A 23537-nucleotide genomic window follows, 5' to 3' on the forward strand; every position below is an offset into this window, starting at 1 on the left:
TAAGCGCAGCAGAGTAACCAGCGCACATACCTGTTAGCTCAGGTGAGTTTAAAAGGCTGCTGTTGATAACAAGGGCATTTGCTAAATAGATGGTGTGTGTGCAACAATATACTGAAAGGTCAATTATATTGTGCAGCTTATCTCACCACCTGTAGTTATTTAGGTGAAAGCTCCAAAATGCTTGCCTAATATGTCTGTTTATCCAAAAGGAAGTAAAAAGGGAGAGCTAGAAAGATAGCATTGCATCACATTACATGGCAATGCAATGCACAGTTGCTGAAGTTGGACCAAAATGAGCTTGTAATCTGGTTTCTGCAACTTTGAACATGAAAAATCCAATGAGGAGAAGAAAAGCAAAGCCAAAGAGTCCATCCCAAAATCCGACAAACAAGCAAAATGAACAAAAAACATTGAATTCAATTCTTTCTGATTTTAGAAACTGCATTAAAGAAGGGGTGCACCGGTCCTGGAGATACTGCAATACCAGGTCAATGCGTGGAGTGGACAGAGCAAGCTCTTTTTCCATCTCCCTGTTCTAAAAATCCATTTAATATATGGTCCCCAGATAGGGGACGTATCAGATATTAAACTGATAAGAACAGATACTACACTTGATCTTAGCCAAAAGGCCGAGAAGCGATAACCAGAATTGGTTTCAAACTACGGAGCCACCCAAGGATCCTGAAAAGTCCATTTGTGGAGATGAGCTCCTGGACTCCCGTTAAGAAGACATGTTGTCAACCTCTAGATCCCTTACATGCCTGCACTTTTCGGCTTGCTGCTGCTGCAATCCACGCGTTTTAGATCTGCATAACTCCACCTCTTTAAACACAGCACCTTCACCCCCTGCTGTTCCCACCCGCCTCAACACCGTTGGAAGGGAGGAGAACCAATTAAGGCGGGGGGTGGGGTGGAACGAGCAGCTGTCTACCCTTAGCAGGAGGGCTCCTGATTACATACCTCTCCTGCTGCTGCTGCTGCTGGCTGTCCAGCAGCAGACTGAAGGTGGCTGCTGCTGTGCACAGGTATATAAAGGCTCAGAGCCTATTATGACACGCGCAGCCAGCGTTCCATTGCCACATTCCATCTACTGCAGGCAGGATACCTGGCTGGCTGAATGTCGCTGAGAAGCTCACAGAGACCGCCATAAGCAACAGTTTAACAGAATGCCACAGACTAATCAACCAAACTTTTTGGGTTGGGTTCTCTTTTATAGTCTGCAGGCATTAAATGAAAGAAGTCAGTGTTCCAGCAGAAGGAGACAACGTTTCAGAAAAGGCATTGTAGCAAACCAAAAAAGAAATTTTAAGCGCAGCAGAGTAACCAGCGCACATACCTGTTAGCTCAGGTGAGTTTAAAAGGCTGCTGTTGATAACAAGGGCATTTGCTAAATAGATGGTGTGTGTGCAACAATATACTGAAAGGTCAATTATATTGTGCAGCTTATCTCACCACCTGTAGTTATTTAGGTGAAAGCTCCAAAATGCTTGCCTAATATGTCTGTTTATCCAAAAGGAAGTAAAAAGGGAGAGCTAGAAAGATAGCATTGCATCACATTACATGGCAATGCAATGCACAGTTGCTGAAGTTGAACCAAAATGAGCTTGTAATCTGGCTTCTGCAACTTTGAACATGAAAAATCCAATGAGGAGAAGAAAAGCAAAGCCAAAGAGTCCATCCCAAAATCCGACAAACAAGCAAAATGAACAAAAAACATTGAATTCAATTCTTTCTGATTTTAGAAACTGCATTAAAGAAGGGGTGCACCGGTCCTGGAGATACTGCAATACCAGGTCAATGCGTGGAGTGGACAGAGCAAGCTCTTTTTCCATCTCCCTGTTCTAAAAATCCATTTAATATATGGTCCCCAGATAGGGGACGTATCAGATATTAAACTGATAAGAACAGATACTACACTTGATCTTAGCCAAAAGGCCGAGAAGCGATAACCAGAATTGGTTTCAAACTACGGAGCCACCCAAGGATCCTGAAAAGTCCATTTGTGGAGATGAGCTCCTGGACTCCCGTTAAGAAGACATGTTGTCAACCTCTAGATCCCTTACATGCCTGCACTTTTCGGCTTGCTGCTGCTGCAATCCACGCGTTTTAGATCTGCATAACTCCACCTCTTTAAACACAGCACCTTCACCCCCTGCTGTTCCCACCCGCCTCAACACCGTTGGAAGGGAGGAGAACCAATTAAGGCGGGGGGTGGGGTGGAACGAGCAGCTGTCTACCCTTAGCAGGAGGGCTCCTGATTACATACCTCTCCTGCTGCTGCTGCTGCTGGCTGTCCAGCAGCAGACTGAAGGTGGCTGCTGCTGTGCACAGGTATATAAAGGCTCAGAGCCTATTATGACACGCGCAGCCAGCGTTCCATTGCCACATTCCATCTACTGCAGGCAGGATACCTGGCTGGCTGAATGTCGCTGAGAAGCTCACAGAGACCGCCATAAGCAACAGTTTAACAGAATGCCACAGACTAATCAACCAAACTTTTTGGGTTGGGTTCTCTTTTATAGTCTGCAGGCATTAAATGAAAGAAGTCAGTGTTCCAGCAGAAGGAGACAACGTTTCAGAAAAGGCATTGTAGCAAACCAAAAAAGAAATTTTAAGCGCAGCAGAGTAACCAGCGCACATACCTGTTAGCTCAGGTGAGTTTAAAAGGCTGCTGTTGATAACAAGGGCATTTACTAAATAGATGGTGTGTGTGCAACAATATACTGAAAGGTCAATTATATTGTGCAGCTTATCTCACCACCTGTAGTTATTTAGGTGAAAGCTCCAAAATGCTTGCCTAATATGTCTGTTTATCCAAAAGGAAGTAAAAAGGGAGAGCTAGAAAGATAGCATTGCATCACATTACATGGCAATGCAATGCACAGTTGCTGAAGTTGAACCAAAATGAGCTTGTAATCTGGCTTCTGCAACTTTGAACATGAAAAATCCAATGAGGAGAAGAAAAGCAAAGCCAAAGAGTCCATCCCAAAATCCGACAAACAAGCAAAATGAACAAAAAACATTGAATTCAATTCTTTCTGATTTTAGAAACTGCATTAAAGAAGGGGTGCACCGGTCCTGGAGATACTGCAATACCAGGTCAATGCGTGGAGTGGACAGAGCAAGCTCTTTTTCCATCTCCCTGTTCTAAAAATCCATTTAATATATGGTCCCCAGATAGGGGACGTATCAGATATTAAACTGATAAGAACAGATAAGGTTTCAACGCAATTTTATTGATTCAAAAGTATATTTACAAAGGTTTTAAAAAAGAACATTTATAACATTACAATAAAATGATAAAACATGATAATAATCAATTCAAGTTTTTTGTAAAAACACAATTTACCATCATAAAACCATTGTAACAATTAAGAAAATCATAATTACAGATGTACTTGGGTTTATTTAATTACCACTAATTGTGTTCCATAATTGTACACACCACATAGAAGCCGCTTCTTTTGCTCCATACAGTTTTTTATCTCTGAGATAGTAAATATACATTTCACTTAAAGCAATTTTTATACAGTCTGTTGAATCAATATGATCATGCTTGAAGAGTAAAATATTTCTAACTTTCCACATGGCATTTTTAAAACAATTAATAATAATCCAGGCAACTCGGAATTGTTTAAAATTTGGACACTTAAAAAGACCATAAAAGACATAAAAGTGATTAAAATCTTTCAGGCCACATGCCCATTTTAAAAGTGGGCCTACCTTTCTCCAAACCTCCTGTGCAAAATGACAATTCCAAAAGAGATGCAATACAGACTCACTTTCCCCGCATATATCTCTTGGACATTTGGCTCTCGCCACCAGCCCCCGCCTATGTTGAAACTCACGGGTAGGGAGGCACTGGTGGACGATAGCCCAGGCAAGGTCCTTGTGTACATTTGCAAGATATTTCCCGTACACATTTCGCCACACCGTTTTGGACCTTGCCTGTGAAAAATTAGAGACAGGAATTGTGTCCTCAGAGTGTCTGCAAGCAATAGATACCTTCCTTTGGTCCCCCAATATATCAGGCTCCAATTCCTGGAGACCTAAAAGTCTGACCGTTTTCTCAAGTATCACATACTGTTTAGGTGGGCACAGGAGCACAGGAGAACTTAAAGGTAGGCTAAACCACCTTTTAAAAATCATTCCTGCTGCATATTTTAAAAAATAACTAAAAATGCCATCAGATTTAAAAACCTTAAAACAGAAGCAGAAATACTTTATATGGAAAAAGGTAAAAAAATTGGGTACATCTTTACCTCCATTAGATTTACATTTGTACATCAGATCTCTTTTTAACTTTTCCATTTTTGAACCCCATAAAAACATAAAAACAATTCTTGTTACTTTCTTGATTTGTAAATTGGAAGGGGGAAACACCATTGCAACATACAACATAATGGGAATTAAAACGGCTTTAATAATTAAAATTTTACCTTCCATACTAAGGTTCCTTAAATTCCACAATGAGATCTTTTTTTCTATTTTATCCATTGCAGAGTCCCAGTTAGGGTCCCCCTCATTGGCTTGGTTAAAAATAATTCCTAAAATTTTTATGTGATTTTTCTGTATCACTATCCCAGGGGTCAAAGAGGAGTCCCATCCCCCCACATTAAAACAGTCACATTTATCTATATTTAATTTAAAACCTGAGGCTTCACAGAAAAATTGTGTGTTTCTCAATACCCTCCTCAGAGATGTGGAATCTGGACATAGTATGGTAACATCATCCATGTAACTTAGGGCTTTAAGTTGCATACCCCTACTCCCGGGAATAGGTACCCCTTTAATTACTTTATCTTTTCTCAGTATGGTTAATAGTGGTTCCATAACACAGATAAAGAGCAGTGGTGAGAGAGGGCACCCTTGTTTCACCCCTGATAATGGAGGAACCCCCTTCGTTAAAAACCCATTTACAGAAATTTGACTAAAACAAGAATGATATAAAAGCATAATGCGGGTTAAAATTTTCTCTGGAAACGCCATTTTTTTAAGAACCATAAAAAGAAATTCATGCGATACCCTGTCAAAAGCTTTTTCAAAGTCTAAGGATAAAATAGCAAGGTTTTGACTTCTCTCTTTTGAATACCATATGGTATCCCTAATTATGTTGAGGGACTCAGCTATGGTTCTTCCGGGAACACCACATACCTGGTTAGGGTGAATTAATTTGGCTATAAAGGGTTTTAAACGGACTGCAATAAGTTTAGCTAAAATTTTATAATCAAGGTTTAAAAGCGTAATAGGCCGCCAGTTTTTAAGTTGGCTCCTATCCCCTTTTTTATATATTAAAGATACCAGACCTCTCCTCCAAGATGGGGGTAATTTATTAGTATTAAAAGCTTCTTTAAACAATAAAAACATATCGTTCTTTAAAATTCCCCAAAAAGTCAGATAAAACTCAATCGGTAGACCGTCTTCCCCAGGGGCTTTCCCACTGGAGAAACTTTTAAAAATCTGTAAAAGTTCCTCACTGGTGAGATCCCTAGATAAAATACCCTGGTCTAAAATATCTAACTTAAAATCAAGGGAATTAATAGCATACTCTAAAAAGGATGGATCTATAACTTTAGTGTTAAAAAGAAGTTGATAAAAATTAAAAGCTTTTCCTAACATACCCTTAATATCATTTTCACCTTCAAGATTTAGGATTGCGTCCCTCCTCCCCATTACCTTTTTGAAGAAGAATCGGGAGCATTTCTCTCCTTCCTCCAGGTGCTGTACATGGGAGTTAAAAATTATTTGTTTTCCTTTTTCATTAAGAGCATTTTTTATTTCAGACTTAAGATTTGCAATATCATCATCCACATCAATACCAACTTCTTTTAGTTTAAAGAGTACTTGTAATCTCATATTAAAAACATAAAACCACTGCTTTTTCTTTTTTGCTTTCATTTTCCCTGCCTTAATAAAAAATAATTTAATCTTAGGTTTAATGCTCTCCCACCAATCCAGCATCGAGGCGCGGGGGTCTCTCTTTGATTGCCAGCACTGGTAGGCCTGCACAAACCTCTTTTGAATATCAATATCCTCTAGGAGAGTTGTATTTAATCTCCATGGGCCTCTTGAGGTATTTTGTTCCCCTGCTAACTCTAAAAACACAGATAAAACTTTATGATCAGAGAATAAATTAGATAAAAGAAAACATTTACAAGGTTTAAAGGCAGTAGAAGCAAATATGAAATCAATTCTAGAAGAAACTCTTCCATTGGACCATGTAACACCTGGATCCGCCGGCAAGAGTTCCTTCCAGCAGTCCTGTAATCTAAAATCATCAATTAAACTTTTCAACAAATAGGAGGTACGGTCTTTACGATTCACATCCCCACCCTGCCGGGATTCCCCATCACGTAAACAATTAAAATCTCCTCCCACTAGCAGGGGGGTTGACCCAACACAAAATAATGGCAATATTTCAAGTAAATCCGCCCTTTCCTGCTTCCCAGGAGGAGCGTACACATTTAATAAACGTAAAGAAAGTCCATTAAAAACAAGATGTATTAAAATAGCTCTGCCAGGTATAATTTCAGTCACAGATTGAATGATGGTAGAATGTCCACGGCAAAGTAGTCCAACTCCGGCAGAACGACAGTCATTAGCACCGGACCACACAGAAGCGCCCAGTTTCCAGTCTTCTTTTAAGTCCTTATAATTTAAATTACTCTGTATACCACATTCTTGTAGAAAGCAGAAATCAAAGTCCAATGTCTCTAAATAAGAAAATAAAGCAGCCCTACGTGTAGGGCTCTTTAGGGACCTCACATTTAGTGAGGAGATTTTAAGAGGAACAGACATTAAGAAGAATCAGGATCTGAAGATGGGAAGAAGTCAATACACGGCACCTCCTCCTCCGCATCTCCAGGGGTCAGGATTTGTTTAATATTACCGGGATCTGAAGCAGGCAAAAAGGCATCATCCACTTTTGGCTCCTCATCTGGACCTCGACATCCGTGTTTTCTTTGGATATCAGGTTGCTTTACGTCCTCCCGTTGCCTTTTCAGAGGCTGGGAGCTGTCCATCTTTTCCAAGTCCTGTGCATCTGCAGTCCTCATGGCGGTCTGGTCTATGGAACGGGTGTCATCCCTCTGGGTCGTCTTGTCCTCTGGTCTGGTCACGGAACTACTGCGACTTCTGGTTCGAGGACCAGGGCTCGACTGGGTCTTAGCCGGGTCCTTTTTACTTCGCGCCCTAGATGTCTCTCTTTCCGACACACTGGTTGATCGATTAAGGAGCGTACCCTTTTTGCCCTTACCCAAGATCACCGATGATGGTGTGGCGAATCTGGGTGCTTGCTTAATCGGGGTACTAGAGGTCTCCTCAGTTCCACATAATGCCGGTGGTGCATTCATGCTGGATGAGGACCCTTCCTCTTGACTCTGAGATACGGCAACATCTAGAGCCAGAACATCGATCAATTCCACAGAGAGCGAACCCTCGGTTAATCTTATGGAACCCCTACGACCGTCCTTCTGTGGAACTACCAGCGGGCCCTCTGGCGGAGCCGTTGAAGGATTTGGTCCGGACCCGTCAGCGTGCGCCAACCCAGGTCCAGGGGCAGGTGTAGTAATACTCCCTCCGAAGTATTCTTGGATAGTCAGTTGACCTGACTTAAACATGTCATATGTTTTTGACTTTTTGCTCGGACAATTCCTGAAGGCGTGACCTGCCTTCCCACATAGGTTACATACGATCTCAGAGTCACACGTAGCGGAGGTGTGCCCACTCTTACCGCACTTGTTGCAAAAGACTACATGAGCCCTTGTACAATTTTCTCGTGTATGCCCATATTCATGACAATTCCGGCATTGAAGGGGCATTCCTGGGTAGCGTAGGAATCCCCTGACATTACCAATGGCAAAATTAGCAGGCGGGTGGTGAAGACCACCAATGCCGCTCTGATCTGGATGGAACTTCACCAGGTATTTCCTCTTCCCATTCCAGAAGCGCTGGGAGTTGAGGATATCATGTGAGAAGCGCACTGACTTGCAGTAACGCTTCAAAAAGGTTTCGATATCGCCCTCAGAGACGAATGGGCTGTACATGAAGATCACCAAGGGTACTTCCTCTTCACCGTACAGGAAGTCAAAGCTCAGCCCGTTCAGTCTCTCATCGTCCTTGTCCGCAACCATCAGTGCTGCATGGATATTATCACAGCATGATTTAGCCATAAAGGAAATGGTATATCGCCCACGGAATTCCTGATCGTAAAGACACAGGATCTTATCTCGCTCCAGGTGGAAGAACCCAAAAAGAATCTCATGCACGATGTACTGCAGATTCTTCTCATGGCGCTGGCATTCATCCACCATGATTCTAATGGACTGTCGCAGTGGAGTCTCCCCCACCGCAAATCCAAAAGAAAAAGGCATTTTCGGCCCTCAGGGACTAAGCCCTCCCCCAATAGTAACAAGGGAATGAATCCCACAAAAGCAGGAACAAACCCAAGACCGAGGGAGGGGTACCCCAAGAACTTACACAGCCCACTAAGCGATAAAGCTCAGCAAAGGAAAACGCCCTTATTTCCTCGGGTCGCCCCGAAGACAAGACGCGATCGCTCCCCGTTGTCCGGGGACTAAGCCGACCTGCCAATAGCTGCAAGGGGGTGAAGCTCCCTCCGTTAAGAGAGAGCGATCCCCCAAGGCCAACAAGTCAGGTACCCCAGGCACCTCCTAGCCGAGACCAAGGCAGCAACCGTTAGATCACTGCACCTGATCCTAGCCAAAAGGCCGAGAAGCGATAACCAGAATTGGTTTCAAACTACGGAGCCACCCAAGGATCCTGAAAAGTCCATTTGTGGAGATGAGCTCCTGGACTCCCGTTAAGAAGACATGTTGTCAACCTCTAGATCCCTTACATGCCTGCACTTTTCGGCTTGCTGCTGCTGCAATCCACGCGTTTTAGATCTGCATAACTCCACCTCTTTAAACACAGCACCTTCACCCCCTGCTGTTCCCACCCGCCTCAACACCGTTGGAAGGGAGGAGAACCAATTAAGGCGGGGGGTGGGGTGGAACGAGCAGCTGTTTACCCTTAGCAGGAGGGCTCCTGATTACATACCTCTCCTGCTGCTGCTGCTGCTGGCTGTCCAGCAGCAGACTGAAGGTGGCTGCTGCTGTGCACAGGTATATAAAGGCTCAGAGCCTATTATGACACGCGCAGCCAGCGTTCCATTGCCACATTCCATCTACTGCAGGCAGGATACCTGGCTGGCTGAATGTCGCTGAGAAGCTCACAGAGACCGCCATAAGCAACAGTTTAACAGAATGCCACAGACTAATCAACCAAACTTTTTGGGTTGGGTTCTCTTTTATAGTCTGCAGGCATTAAATGAAAGAAGTCAGTGTTCCAGCAGAAGGAGACAACGTTTCAGAAAAGGCATTGTAGCAAACCAAAAAAGAAATTTTAAGCGCAGCAGAGTAACCAGCGCACATACCTGTTAGCTCAGGTGAGTTTAAAAGGCTGCTGTTGATAACAAGGGCATTTGCTAAATAGATGGTGTGTGTGCAACAATATACTGAAAGGTCAATTATATTGTGCAGCTTATCTCACCACCTGTAGTTATTTAGGTGAAAGCTCCAAAATGCTTGCCTAATATGTCTGTTTATCCAAAAGGAAGTAAAAAGGGAGAGCTAGAAAGATAGCATTGCATCACATTACATGGCAATGCAATGCACAGTTGCTGAAGTTGAACCAAAATGAGCTTGTAATCTGGCTTCTGCAACTTTGAACATGAAAAATCCAATGAGGAGAAGAAAAGCAAAGCCAAAGAGTCCATCCCAAAATCCGACAAACAAGCAAAATGAACAAAAAACATTGAATTCAATTCTTTCTGATTTTAGAAACTGCATTAAAGAAGGGGTGCACCGGTCCTGGAGATACTGCAATACCAGGTCAATGCGTGGAGTGGACAGAGCAAGCTCTTTTTCCATCTCCCTGTTCTAAAAATCCATTTAATATATGGTCCCCAGATAGGGGACGTATCAGATATTAAACTGATAAGAACAGATACTACACTTGATCTTAGCCAAAAGGCCGAGAAGCGATAACCAGAATTGGTTTCAAACTACGGAGCCACCCAAGGATCCTGAAAAGTCCATTTGTGGAGATGAGCTCCTGGACTCCCGTTAAGAAGACATGTTGTCAACCTCTAGATCCCTTACATGCCTGCACTTTTCGGCTTGCTGCTGCTGCAATCCACGCGTTTTAGATCTGCATAACTCCACCTCTTTAAACACAGCACCTTCACCCCCTGCTGTTCCCACCCGCCTCAACACCGTTGGAAGGGAGGAGAACCAATTAAGGCGGGGGGTGGGGTGGAACGAGCAGCTGTCTACCCTTAGCAGGAGGGCTCCTGATTACATACCTCTCCTGCTGCTGCTGCTGCTGGCTGTCCAGCAGCAGACTGAAGGTGGCTGCTGCTGTGCACAGGTATATAAAGGCTCAGAGCCTATTATGACACGCGCAGCCAGCGTTCCATTGCCACATTCCATCTACTGCAGGCAGGATACCTGGCTGGCTGAATGTCGCTGAGAAGCTCACAGAGACCGCCATAAGCAACAGTTTAACAGAATGCCACAGACTAATCAACCAAACTTTTTGGGTTGGGTTCTCTTTTATAGTCTGCAGGCATTAAATGAAAGAAGTCAGTGTTCCAGCAGAAGGAGACAACGTTTCAGAAAAGGCATTGTAGCAAACCAAAAAAGAAATTTTAAGCGCAGCAGAGTAACCAGCGCACATACCTGTTAGCTCAGGTGAGTTTAAAAGGCTGCTGTTGATAACAAGGGCATTTGCTAAATAGATGGTGTGTGTGCAACAATATACTGAAAGGTCAATTATATTGTGCAGCTTATCTCACCACCTGTAGTTATTTAGGTGAAAGCTCCAAAATGCTTGCCTAATATGTCTGTTTATCCAAAAGGAAGTAAAAAGGGAGAGCTAGAAAGATAGCATTGCATCACATTACATGGCAATGCAATGCACAGTTGCTGAAGTTGAACCAAAATGAGCTTGTAATCTGGCTTCTGCAACTTTGAACATGAAAAATCCAATGAGGAGAAGAAAAGCAAAGCCAAAGAGTCCATCCCAAAATCCGACAAACAAGCAAAATGAACAAAAAACATTGAATTCAATTCTTTCTGATTTTAGAAACTGCATTAAAGAAGGGGTGCACCGGTCCTGGAGATACTGCAATACCAGGTCAATGCGTGGAGTGGACAGAGCAAGCTCTTTTTCCATCTCCCTGTTCTAAAAATCCATTTAATATATGGTCCCCAGATAGGGGACGTATCAGATATTAAACTGATAAGAACAGATACTACACTTGATCTTAGCCAAAAGGCCGAGAAGCGATAACCAGAATTGGTTTCAAACTACGGAGCCACCCAAGGATCCTGAAAAGTCCATTTGTGGAGATGAGCTCCTGGACTCCCGTTAAGAAGACATGTTGTCAACCTCTAGATCCCTTACATGCCTGCACTTTTCGGCTTGCTGCTGCTGCAATCCACGCGTTTTAGATCTGCATAACTCCACCTCTTTAAACACAGCACCTTCACCCCCTGCTATTCCCACCCGCCTCAACACCGTTGGAAGGGAGGAGAACCAATTAAGGCGGGGGGTGGGGTGGAACGAGCAGCTGTCTACCCTTAGCAGGAGGGCTCCTGATTACATACCTCTCCTGCTGCTGCTGCTGCTGGCTGTCCAGCAGCAGACTGAAGGTGGCTGCTGCTGTGCACAGGTATATAAAGGCTCAGAGCCTATTATGACACGCGCAGCCAGCGTTCCATTGCCACATTCCATCTACTGCAGGCAGGATACCTGGCTGGCTGAATGTCGCTGAGAAGCTCACAGAGACCGCCATAAGCAACAGTTTAACAGAATGCCACAGACTAATCAACCAAACTTTTGGGTTGGGTTCTCTTTTATAGTCTGCAGGCATTAAATGAAAGAAGTCAGTGTTCCAGCAGAAGGAGACAACGTTTCAGAAAAGGCATTGTAGCAAACCAAAAAAGAAATTTTAAGCGCAGCAGAGTAACCAGCGCACATACCTGTTAGCTCAGGTGAGTTTAAAAGGCTGCTGTTGATAACAAGGGCATTTGCTAAATAGATGGTGTGTGTGCAACAATATACTGAAAGGTCAATTATATTGTGCAGCTTATCTCACCACCTGTAGTTATTTAGGTGAAAGCTCCAAAATGCTTGCCTAATATGTCTGTTTATCCAAAAGGAAGTAAAAAGGGAGAGCTAGAAAGATAGCATTGCATCACATTACATGGCAATGCAATGCACAGTTGCTGAAGTTGAACCAAAATGAGCTTGTAATCTGGCTTCTGCAACTTTGAACATGAAAAATCCAATGAGGAGAAGAAAAGCAAAGCCAAAGAGTCCATCCCAAAATCCGACAAACAAGCAAAATGAACAAAAAACATTGAATTCAATTCTTTCTGATTTTAGAAACTGCATTAAAGAAGGGGTGCACCGGTCCTGGAGATACTGCAATACCAGGTCAATGCGTGGAGTGGACAGAGCAAGCTCTTTTTCCATCTCCCTGTTCTAAAAATCCATTTAATATATGGTCCCCAGATAGGGGACGTATCAGATATTAAACTGATAAGAACAGATACTACACTTGATCTTAGCCAAAAGGCCGAGAAGCGATAACCAGAATTGGTTTCAAACTACGGAGCCACCCAAGGATCCTGAAAAGTCCATTTGTGGAGATGAGCTCCTGGACTCCCGTTAAGAAGACATGTTGTCAACCTCTAGATCCCTTACATGCCTGCACTTTTCGGCTTGCTGCTGCTGCAATCCACGCGTTTTAGATCTGCATAACTCCACCTCTTTAAACACAGCACCTTCACCCCCTGCTGTTCCCACCCGCCTCAACACCGTTGGAAGGGAGGAGAACCAATTAAGGCGGGGGGTGGGGTGGAACGAGCAGCTGTCTACCCTTAGCAGGAGGGCTCCTGATTACATACCTCTCCTGCTGCTGCTGCTGCTGGCTGTCCAGCAGCAGACTGAAGGTGGCTGCTGCTGTGCACAGGTATATAAAGGCTCAGAGCCTATTATGACACGCGCAGCCAGCGTTCCATTGCCACATTCCATCTACTGCAGGCAGGATACCTGGCTGGCTGAATGTCGCTGAGAAGCTCACAGAGACCGCCATAAGCAACAGTTTAACAGAATGCCACAGACTAATCAACCAAACTTTTTGGGTTGGGTTCTCTTTTATAGTCTGCAGGCATTAAATGAAAGAAGTCAGTGTTCCAGCAGAAGGAGACAACGTTTCAGAAAAGGCATTGTAGCAAACCAAAAAAGAAATTTTAAGCGCAGCAGAGTAACCAGCGCACATACCTGTTAGCTCAGGTGAGTTTAAAAGGCTGCTGTTGATAACAAGGGCATTTGCTAAATAGATGGTGTGTGTGCAACAATATACTGAAAGGTCAATTATATTGTGCAGCTTATCTCACCACCTGTAGTTATTTAGGTGAAAGCTCCAAAATGCTTGCCTAATATGTCTGTTTATCCAAAAGGAAGTAAAAAGGGAGAGCTAGAAAGATAGCATTGCATCACATTACATGGCAATGCAATGCACAGTTGCTGAAGTTGAACCAAAATGAGCTTGTAATCTGGCTTCTGCAACTTTGAACATGAAAAATCCAATGAGGAGAAGAAAAGCAAAGCCAAAGAGTCCATCCCAAAATCCGACAAACAAGCAAAATGAACAAAAAACATTGAATTCAATTCTTTCTGATTTTAGAAACTGCATTAAAGAAGGGGTGCACCGGTCCTGGAGATACTGCAATACCAGGTCAATGCGTGGAGTGGACAGAGCAAGCTCTTTTTCCATCTCCCTGTTCTAAAAATCCATTTAATATATGGTCCCCAGATAGGGGACGTATCAGATATTAAACTGATAAGAACAGATACTACACTTGATCTTAGCCAAAAGGCCGAGAAGCGATAACCAGAATTGGTTTCAAACTACGGAGCCACCCAAGGATCCTGAAAAGTCCATTTGTGGAGATGAGCTCCTGGACTCCCGTTAAGAAGACATGTTGTCAACCTCTAGATCCCTTACATGCCTGCACTTTTCGGCTTGCTGCTGCTGCAATCCACGCGTTTTAGATCTGCATAACTCCACCTCTTTAAACACAGCACCTTCACCCCCTGCTGTTCCCACCCGCCTCAACACCGTTGGAAGGGAGGAGAACCAATTAAGGCGGGGGGTGGGGTGGAACGAGCAGCTGTCTACCCTTAGCAGGAGGGCTCCTGATTACATACCTCTCCTGCTGCTGCTGCTGCTGGCTGTCCAGCAGCAGACTGAAGGTGGCTGCTGCTGTGCACAGGTATATAAAGGCTCAGAGCCTATTATGACACGCGCAGCCAGCGTTCCATTGCCACATTCCATCTACTGCAGGCAGGATACCTGGCTGGCTGAATGTCGCTGAGAAGCTCACAGAGACCGCCATAAGCAACAGTTTAACAGAATGCCACAGACTAATCAACCAAACTTTTTGGGTTGGGTTCTCTTTTATAGTCTGCAGGCATTAAATGAAAGAAATCAGTGTTCCAGCAGAAGGAGACAACGTTTCAGAAAAGGCATTGTAGCAAACCAAAAAAGAAATTTTAAGCGCAGCAGAGTAACCAGCGCACATACCTGTTAGCTCAGGTGAGTTTAAAAGGCTGCTGTTGATAACAAGGGCATTTGCTAAATAGATGGTGTGTGTGCAACAATATACTGAAAGGTCAATTATATTGTGCAGCTTATCTCACCACCTGTAGTTATTTAGGTGAAAGCTCCAAAATGCTTGCCTAATATGTCTGTTTATCCAAAAGGAAGTAAAAAGGGAGAGCTAGAAAGATAGCATTGCATCACATTACATGGCAATGCAATGCACAGTTGCTGAAGTTGAACCAAAATGAGCTTGTAATCTGGCTTCTGCAACTTTGAACATGAAAAATCCAATGAGGAGAAGAAAAGCAAAGCCAAAGAGTCCATCCCAAAATCCGACAAACAAGCAAAATGAACAAAAAACATTGAATTCAATTCTTTCTGATTTTAGAAACTGCATTAAAGAAGGGGTGCACCGGTCCTGGAGATACTGCAATACCAGGTCAATGCGTGGAGTGGACAGAGCAAGCTCTTTTTCCATCTCCCTGTTCTAAAAATCCATTTAATATATGGTCCCCAGATAGGGGACGTATCAGATATTAAACTGATAAGAACAGATACTACACTTGATCTTAGCCAAAAGGCCGAGAAGCGATAACCAGAATTGGTTTCAAACTACGGAGCCACCCAAGGATCCTGAAAAGTCCATTTGTGGAGATGAGCTCCTGGACTCCCGTTAAGAAGACATGTTGTCAACCTCTAGATCCCTTACATGCCTGCACTTTTCGGCTTGCTGCTGCTGCAATCCACGCGTTTTAGATCTGCATAACTCCACCTCTTTAAACACAGCACCTTCACCCCCTGCTGTTCCCACCCGCCTCAACACCGTTGGAAGGGAGGAGAACCAATTAAGGCGGGGGGTGGGGTGGAACGAGCAGCTGTCTACCCTTAGCAGGAGGGCTCCTGATTACATACCTCTCCTGCTGCTGCTGCTGCTGGCTGTCCAGCAGCAGACTGAAGGTGGCTGCTGCTGTGCACAGGTATATAAAGGCTCAGAGCCTATTATGACACGCGCAGCCAGCGTTCCATTGCCACATTCCATCTACTGCAGGCAGGATACCTGGCTGGCTGAATGTCGCTGAGAAGCTCACAGAGACCGCCATAAGCAACAGTTTAACAGAATGCCACAGACTAATCAACCAAACTTTTTGGGTTGGGTTCTCTTTTATAGTCTGCAGGCATTAAATGAAAGAAGTCAGTGTTCCAGCAGAAGGAGACAACGTTTCAGAAAAGGCATTGTAGCAAACCAAAAAAGAAATTTTAAGCGCAGCAGAGTAACCAGCCCACATACCTGTTAGCTCAGGTGAGTTTAAAAGGCTGCTGTTGATAACAAGGGCATTTGCTAAATAGATGGTGTGTGTGCAACAATATACTGAAAGGTCAATTATATTGTGCAGCTTATCTCACCACCTGTAGTTATTTAGGTGAAAGCTCCAAAATGCTTGCCTAATATGTCTGTTTATCCAAAAGGAAGTAAAAAGGGAGAGCTAGAAAGATAGCATTGCATCACATTACATGGCAATGCAATGCACAGTTGCTGAAGTTGAACCAAAATGAGCTTGTAATCTGGCTTCTGCAACTTTGAACATGAAAAATCCAATGAGGAGAAGAAAAGCAAAGCCAAAGAGTCCATCCCAAAATCCGACAAACAAGCAAAATGAACAAAAAACATTGAATTCAATTCTTTCTGATTTTAGAAACTGCATTAAAGAAGGGGTGCACCGGTCCTGGAGATACTGCAATACCAGGTCAATGCGTGGAGTGGACAGAGCAAGCTCTTTTTCCATCTCCCTGTTCTAAAAATCCATTTAATATATGGTCCCCAGATAGGGGACGTATCAGATATTAAACTGATAAGAACAGATACTACACTTGATCTTAGCCAAAAGGCCGAGAAGCGATAACCAGAATTGGTTTCAAACTACGGAGCCACCCAAGGATCCTGAAAAGTCCATTTGTGGAGATGAGCTCCTGGACTCCCGTTAAGAAGACATGTTGTCAACCTCTAGATCCCTTACATGCCTGCACTTTTCGGCTTGCTGCTGCTGCAATCCACGCGTTTTAGATCTGCATAACTCCACCTCTTTAAACACAGCACCTTCACCCCCTGCTGTTCCCACCCGCCTCAACACCGTTGGAAGGGAGGAGAACCAATTAAGGCGGGGGGTGGGGTGGAACGAGCAGCTGTCTACCCTTAGCAGGAGGGCTCCTGATTACATACCTCTCCTGCTGCTGCTGCTGCTGGCTGTCCAGCAGCAGACTGAAGGTGGCTGCTGCTGTGCACAGGTATATAAAGGCTCAGAGCCTATTATGACACGCGCAGCCAGCGTTCCATTGCCACATTCCATCTACTGCAGGCAGGATACCTGGCTGGTTGAATGTCGCTGAGAAGCTCACAGAGACCGCCATAAGCAACAGTTTAACAGAATGCCACAGACTAATCAACCAAACTTTTTGGGTTGGGTTCTCTTTTATAGTCTGCAGGCATTAAATGAAAGAAGTCAGTGTTCCAGCAGAAGGAGACAACGTTTCAGAAAAGGCATTGTAGCAAACCAAAAAAGAAATTTTAAGCGCAGCAGAGTAACCAGCGCACATACCTGTTAGCTCAGGTGAGTTTAAAAGGCTGCTGTTGATAACAAGGGCATTTGCTAAATAGATGGTGTGTGTGCAACAATATACTGAAAGGTCAATTATATTGTGCAGCTTATCTCACCACCTGTAGTTATTTAGGTGAAAGCTCCAAAATGCTTGCCTAATATGTCTGTTTATCCAAAAGGAAGTAAAAAGGGAGAGCTAGAAAGATAGCATTGCATCACATTACATGGCAATGCAATGCACAGTTGCTGAAGTTGAACCAAAATGAGCTTGTAATCTGGCTTCTGCAACTTTGAACATGAAAAATCCAATGAGGAGAAGAAAAGCAAAGCCAAAGAGTCCATCCCAAAATCCGACAAACAAGCAAAATGAACAAAAAACATTGAATTCAATTCTTTCTGATTTTAGAAACTGCATTAAAGAAGGGGTGCACCGGTCCTGGAGATACTGCAATACCAGGTCAATGCGTGGAGTGGACAGAGCAAGCTCTTTTTCCATCTCCCTGTTCTAAAAATCCATTTAATATATGGTCCCCAGATAGGGGACGTATCAGATATTAAACTGATAAGAACAGATACTACACTTGATCTTAGCCAAAAGGCCGAGAAGCGATAACCAGAATTGGTTTCAAACTACGGAGCCACCCAAGGATCCTGAAAAGTCCATTTGTGGAGATGAGCTCCTGGACTCCCGTTAAGAAGACATGTTGTCAACCTCTAGATCCCTTACATGCCTGCACTTTTCGGCTTGCTGCTGCTGCAATCCACGCGTTTTAGATCTGCATAACTCCACCTCTTTAAACACAGCACCTTCACCCCCTGCTGTTCCCACCCGCCTCAACACCGTTGGAAGGGAGGAGAACCAATTAAGGCGGGGGGTGGGGTGGAACGAGCAGCTGTCTACCCTTAGCAGGAGGGCTCCTGATTACATACCTCTCCTGCTGCTGCTGGCTGTCCAGCAGCAGACTGAAGGTGGCTGCTGCTGTGCACAGGTATATAAAGGCTCAGAGCCTATTATGACACGCGCAGCCAGCGTTCCATTGCCACATTCCATCTACTGCAGGCAGGATACCTGGCTGGCTGAATGTCGCTGAGAAGCTCACAGAGACCGCCATAAGCAACAGTTTAACAGAATGCCACAGACTAATCAACCAAACTTTTTGGGTTGGGTTCTCTTTTATAGTCTGCAGGCATTAAATGAAAGAAGTCAGTGTTCCAGCAGAAGGAGACAACGTTTCAGAAAAGGCATTGTAGCAAACCAAAAAAGAAATTTTAAGCGCAGCAGAGTAACCAGCGCACATACCTGTTAGCTCAGGTGAGTTTAAAAGGCTGCTGTTGATAACAAGGGCATTTGCTAAATAGATGGTGTGTGTGCAACAATATACTGAAAGGTCAATTATATTATGCAGCTTATCTCACCACCTGTAGTTATTTAGGTGAAAGCTCCAAAATGCTTGCCTAATATGTCTGTTTATCCAAAAGGAAGTAAAAAGGGAGAGCTAGAAAGATAGCATTGCATCACATTACATGGCAATGCAATGCACAGTTGCTGAAGTTGAACCAAAATGAGCTTGTAATCTGGCTTCTGCAACTTTGAACATGAAAAATCCAATGAGGAGAAGAAAAGCAAAGCCAAAGAGTCCATCCCAAAATCCGACAAACAAGCAAAATGAACAAAAAACATTGAATTCAATTCTTTCTGATTTTAGAAACTGCATTAAAGAAGGGGTGCACCGGTCCTGGAGATACTGCAATACCAGGTCAATGCGTGGAGTGGACAGAGCAAGCTCTTTTTCCATCTCCCTGTTCTAAAAATCCATTTAATATATGGTCCCCAGATAGGGGACGTATCAGATATTAAACTGATAAGAACAGATACTACACTTGATCTTAGCCAAAAGGCCGAGAAGCGATAACCAGAATTGGTTTCAAACTACGGAGCCACCCAAGGATCCTGAAAAGTCCATTTGTGGAGATGAGCTCCTGGACTCCCGTTAAGAAGACATGTTGTCAACCTCTAGATCCCTTACATGCCTGCACTTTTCGGCTTGCTGCTGCTGCAATCCACGCGTTTTAGATCTGCATAACTCCACCTCTTTAAACACAGCACCTTCACCCCCTGCTGTTCCCACCCGCCTCAACACCGTTGGAAGGGAGGAGAGCCAATTAAGGCGGGGGGTGGGGTGGAACGAGCAGCTGTCTACCCTTAGCAGGAGGGCTCCTGATTACATACCTCTCCTGCTGCTGCTGCTGCTGGCTGTCCAGCAGCAGACTGAAGGTGGCTGCTGCTGTGCACAGGTATATAAAGGCTCAGAGCCTATTATGACACGCGCAGCCAGCGTTCCATTGCCACATTCCATCTACTGCAGGCAGGATACCTGGCTGGCTGAATGTCGCTGAGAAGCTCACAGAGACCGCCATAAGCAACAGTTTAACAGAATGCCACAGACTAATCAACCAAACTTTTTGGGTTGGGTTCTCTTTTATAGTCTGCAGGCATTAAATGAAAGAAGTCAGTGTTCCAGCAGAAGGAGACAACGTTTCAGAAAAGGCATTGTAGCAAACCAAAAAAGAAATTTTAAGCGCAGCAGAGTAACCAGCGCACATACCTGTTAGCTCAGGTGAGTTTAAAAGGCTGCTGTTGATAACAAGGGCATTTGCTAAATAGATGGTGTGTGTGCAACAATATACTGAAAGGTCAATTATATTGTGCAGCTTATCTCACCACCTGTAGTTATTTAGGTGAAAGCTCCAAAATGCTTGCCTAATATGTCTGTTTATCCAAAAGGAAGTAAAAAGGGAGAGCTAGAAAGATAGCATTGCATCACATTACATGGCAATGCAATGCACAGTTGCTGAAGTTGAACCAAAATGAGCTTGTAATCTGGCTTCTTCAACTTTGAACATGAAAAATCCAATGAGGAGAAGAAAAGCAAAGCCAAAGAGTCCATCCCAAAATCCGACAAACAAGCAAAATGAACAAAAAACATTGAATTCAATTCTTTCTGATTTTAGAAACTGCATTAAAGAAGGGGTGCACCGGTCCTGGAGATACTGCAATACCAGGTCAATGCGTGGAGTGGACAGAGCAAGCTCTTTTTCCATCTCCCTGTTCTAAAAATCCATTTAATATATGGTCCCCAGATAGGGGACGTATCAGATATTAAACTGATAAGAACAGATACTACACTTGATCTTAGCCAAAAGGCCGAGAAGCGATAACCAGAATTGGTTTCAAACTACGGAGCCACCCAAGGATCCTGAAAAGTCCATTTGTGGAGATGAGCTCCTGGACTTCCGTTAAGAAGACATGTTGTCAACCTCTAGATCCCTTACATGCCTGCACTTTTCGGCTTGCTGCTGCTGCAATCCACGCGTTTTAGATCTGCATAACTCCACCTCTTTAAACACAGCACCTTCACCCCCTGCTGTTCCCACCCGCCTCAACACCGTTGGAAGGGAGGAGAACCAATTAAGGCGGGGGGTGGGGTGGAACGAGCAGCTGTCTACCCTTAGCAGGAGGGCTCCTGATTACATACCTCTCCTGCTGCTGCTGCTGCTGGCTGTCCAGCAGCAGACTGAAGGTGGCTGCTGCTGTGCACAGGTATATAAAGGCTCAGAGCCTATTATGACACGCGCAGCCAGCGTTCCATTGCCACATTCCATCTACTGCAGGCAGGATACCTGGCTGGCTGAATGTCGCTGAGAAGCTCACAGAGACCGCGATAAGCAACAGTTTAACAGAATGCCACAGACTAATCAACCAAACTTTTTGGGTTGGGTTCTCTTTTATAGTCTGCAGGCATTAAATGAAAGAAGTCAGTGTTCCAGCAGAAGGAGACAACGTTTCAGAAAAGGCATTGTAGCAAACCAAAAAAGAAATTTTAAGCGCAGCAGAGTAACCAGCGCACATACCTGTTAGCTCAGGTGAGTTTAAAAGGCTGCTGTTGATAACAAGGGCATTTGCTAAATAGATGGTGTGTGTGCAACAATATACTGAAAGGTCAATTATATTGGGCAGCTTATCTCACCACCTGTAGTTATTTAGGTGAAAGCTCCAAAATGCTTGCCTAATATGTCTGTTTATCCAAAAGGAAGTAAAAAGGGAGAGCTAGAAAGATAGCATTGCATCACATTACATGGCAATGCAATGCACAGTTGCTGAAGTTGAACCAAAATGAGCTTGTAATCTGGCTTCTGCAACTTTGAACATGAAAAATCCAATGAGGAGAAGAAAAGCAAAGCCAAAGAGTCCATCCCAAAATCCGACAAACAAGCAAAATGAACAAAAAACATTGAATTCAATTCTTTCTGATTTTAGAAACTGCATTAAAGAAGGGGTGCACCGGTCCTGGAGATACTGCAATACCAGGTCAATGCGTGGAGTGGACAGAGCAAGCTCTTTTTCCATCTCCCTGTTCTAAAAATCCATTTAATATATGGTCCCCAGATAGGGGACGTATCAGATATTAAACTGATAAGAACAGATACTACACTTGATCTTAGCCAAAAGGCCGAGAAGCGATAACCAGAATTGGTTTCAAACTACGGAGCCACCCAAGGATCCTGAAAAGTCCATTTGTGGAGATGAGCTCCTGGACTCCCGTTAAGAAGACATGTTGTCAACCTCTAGATCCCTTACATGCCTGCACTTTTCGGCTTGCTGCTGCTGCAATCCACGCGTTTTAGATCTGCATAACTCCACCTCTTTAAACACAGCACCTTCACCCCCTGCTGTTCCCACCCGCCTCAACACCGTTGGAAGGGAGGAGAACCAATTAAGGCGGGGGGTGGGGTGGAACAAGCAGCTGTCTACCCTTAGCAGGAGGGCTCCTGATTACATACCTCTCCTGCTGCTGCTGCTGCTGGCTGTCCAGCAGCAGACTGAAGGTGGCTGCTGCTGTGCACAGGTATATAAAGGCTCAGAGCCTATTATGACACGCGCAGCCAGCGTTCCATTGCCACATTCCATCTACTGCAGGCAGGATACCTGGCTGGCTGAATGTCGCTGAGAAGCTCACAGAGACCGCCATAAGCAACAGTTTAACAGAATGCCACAGACAAATCAACCAAACTTTTTGGGTTGGGTTCTCTTTTATAGTCTGCAGGCATTAAATGAAAGAAGTCAGTGTTCCAGCAGAAGGAGACAACGTTTCAGAAAAGGCATTGTAGCAAACCAAAAAAGAAATTTTAAGCGCAGCAGAGTAACCAGCGCACATACCTGTTAGCTCAGGTGAGTTTAAAAGGCTGCTGTTGATAACAAGGGCATTTGCTAAATAGATGGTGTGTGTGCAACAATATACTGAAAGGTCAATTATATTGTGCAGCTTATCTCACCACCTGTAGTTATTTAGGTGAAAGCTCCAAAATGCTTGCCTAATATGTCTGTTTATCCAAAAGGAAGTAAAAAGGGAGAGCTAGAAAGATAGCATTGCATCACATTACATGGCAATGCAATGCACAGTTGCTGAAGTTGAACCAAAATGAGCTTGTAATCTGGCTTCTGCAACTTTGAACATGAAAAATCCAATGAGGAGAAGAAAAGCAAAGCCAAAGAGTCCATCCCAAAATCCGACAAACAAGCAAAATGAACAAAAAACATTGAATTCAATTCTTTCTGATTTTAGAAACTGCATTAAAGAAGGGGTGCACCGGTCCTGGAGATACTGCAATACCAGGTCAATGCGTGGAGTGGACAGAGCAAGCTCTTTTTCCATCTCCCTGTTCTAAAAATCCATTTAATATATGGTCCCCAGATAGGGGACGTATCAGATATTAAACTGATAAGAACAGATACTACACTTGATCTTAGCCAAAAGGCCGAGAAGCGATAACCAGAATTGGTTTCAAACTACGGAGCCACCCAAGGATCCTGAAAAGTCCATTTGTGGAGATGAGCTCCTGGACTCCCGTTAAGAAGACATGTTGTCAACCTCTAGATCCCTTACATGCCTGCACTTTTCGGCTTGCTGCTCCTGCAATCCACGCGTTTTAGATCTGCATAAGTCCACCTCTTTAAACACAGCACCTTCACCCCCTGCTGTTCCCACCCGCCTCAACACCGTTGGAAGGGAGGAGAACCAATTAAGGCGGGGGGTGGGGTGGAACGAGCAGCTGTCTACCCTTAGCAGGAGGGCTCCTGATTACATACCTCTCCTGCTGCTGCTGCTGCTGGCTGTCCAGCAGCAGACTGAAGGTGGCTGCTGCTGTGCACAGGTATATAAAGGCTCAGAGCCTATTATGACACGCGCAGCCAGCGTTCCATTGCC

General features: G+C 44.1%; 14 non-coding genes across 14 annotated transcripts; all 14 read right to left on the bottom strand.

Annotated features, from left to right (window-relative positions):
- Positions 1 to 450: 450 nt before the first annotated feature.
- Positions 451 to 641, bottom strand: LOC141232186 (U2 spliceosomal RNA). Its single transcript, XR_012298445.1, has one exon. It is a non-coding gene; the product is annotated as a U2 spliceosomal RNA (small nuclear RNA).
- A 1115-nt stretch (positions 642 to 1756) lies between these two features.
- LOC141232197 (U2 spliceosomal RNA) lies at positions 1757 to 1947 on the bottom strand. The gene has a single exon (XR_012298456.1). It is a non-coding gene; the product is annotated as a U2 spliceosomal RNA (small nuclear RNA).
- A 1115-nt stretch (positions 1948 to 3062) lies between these two features.
- On the bottom strand, positions 3063 to 3251 carry LOC141231833 (U2 spliceosomal RNA). The gene has a single exon (XR_012298137.1). It is a non-coding gene; the product is annotated as a U2 spliceosomal RNA (small nuclear RNA).
- A 6605-nt stretch (positions 3252 to 9856) lies between these two features.
- LOC141232210 (U2 spliceosomal RNA) lies at positions 9857 to 10047 on the bottom strand. Its single transcript, XR_012298468.1, has one exon. It is a non-coding gene; the product is annotated as a U2 spliceosomal RNA (small nuclear RNA).
- A 1115-nt stretch (positions 10048 to 11162) lies between these two features.
- On the bottom strand, positions 11163 to 11353 carry LOC141232221 (U2 spliceosomal RNA). Its single transcript, XR_012298479.1, has one exon. It is a non-coding gene; the product is annotated as a U2 spliceosomal RNA (small nuclear RNA).
- Positions 11354 to 12467: 1114 nt separating this feature from the next.
- On the bottom strand, positions 12468 to 12658 carry LOC141232232 (U2 spliceosomal RNA). Its single transcript, XR_012298490.1, has one exon. It is a non-coding gene; the product is annotated as a U2 spliceosomal RNA (small nuclear RNA).
- A 1115-nt stretch (positions 12659 to 13773) lies between these two features.
- Positions 13774 to 13964, bottom strand: LOC141232244 (U2 spliceosomal RNA). The gene has a single exon (XR_012298501.1). It is a non-coding gene; the product is annotated as a U2 spliceosomal RNA (small nuclear RNA).
- Positions 13965 to 15079: 1115 nt separating this feature from the next.
- Positions 15080 to 15270, bottom strand: LOC141232255 (U2 spliceosomal RNA). Its single transcript, XR_012298512.1, has one exon. It is a non-coding gene; the product is annotated as a U2 spliceosomal RNA (small nuclear RNA).
- A 1115-nt stretch (positions 15271 to 16385) lies between these two features.
- LOC141232267 (U2 spliceosomal RNA) lies at positions 16386 to 16576 on the bottom strand. The gene has a single exon (XR_012298523.1). It is a non-coding gene; the product is annotated as a U2 spliceosomal RNA (small nuclear RNA).
- A 1115-nt stretch (positions 16577 to 17691) lies between these two features.
- LOC141232278 (U2 spliceosomal RNA) lies at positions 17692 to 17882 on the bottom strand. Its single transcript, XR_012298534.1, has one exon. It is a non-coding gene; the product is annotated as a U2 spliceosomal RNA (small nuclear RNA).
- A 1109-nt stretch (positions 17883 to 18991) lies between these two features.
- Positions 18992 to 19182, bottom strand: LOC141232289 (U2 spliceosomal RNA). The gene has a single exon (XR_012298545.1). It is a non-coding gene; the product is annotated as a U2 spliceosomal RNA (small nuclear RNA).
- Positions 19183 to 20297: 1115 nt separating this feature from the next.
- LOC141232300 (U2 spliceosomal RNA) lies at positions 20298 to 20488 on the bottom strand. The gene has a single exon (XR_012298556.1). It is a non-coding gene; the product is annotated as a U2 spliceosomal RNA (small nuclear RNA).
- Positions 20489 to 21603: 1115 nt separating this feature from the next.
- LOC141232312 (U2 spliceosomal RNA) lies at positions 21604 to 21794 on the bottom strand. The gene has a single exon (XR_012298567.1). It is a non-coding gene; the product is annotated as a U2 spliceosomal RNA (small nuclear RNA).
- Positions 21795 to 22909: 1115 nt separating this feature from the next.
- LOC141232324 (U2 spliceosomal RNA) lies at positions 22910 to 23100 on the bottom strand. The gene has a single exon (XR_012298579.1). It is a non-coding gene; the product is annotated as a U2 spliceosomal RNA (small nuclear RNA).
- Between the last annotated feature and the right edge of the window lie 437 nt (positions 23101 to 23537).

The sequence above is a fragment of the Phyllobates terribilis genome, unplaced genomic scaffold (genome assembly GCF_046119375.1).
Source record: "Phyllobates terribilis strain yellow unplaced genomic scaffold, ASM4611937v1 Scaffold_538__1_contigs__length_1162401, whole genome shotgun sequence".
In the NCBI taxonomy this organism is placed as follows: domain Eukaryota; kingdom Metazoa; phylum Chordata; class Amphibia; order Anura; family Dendrobatidae; genus Phyllobates; species Phyllobates terribilis.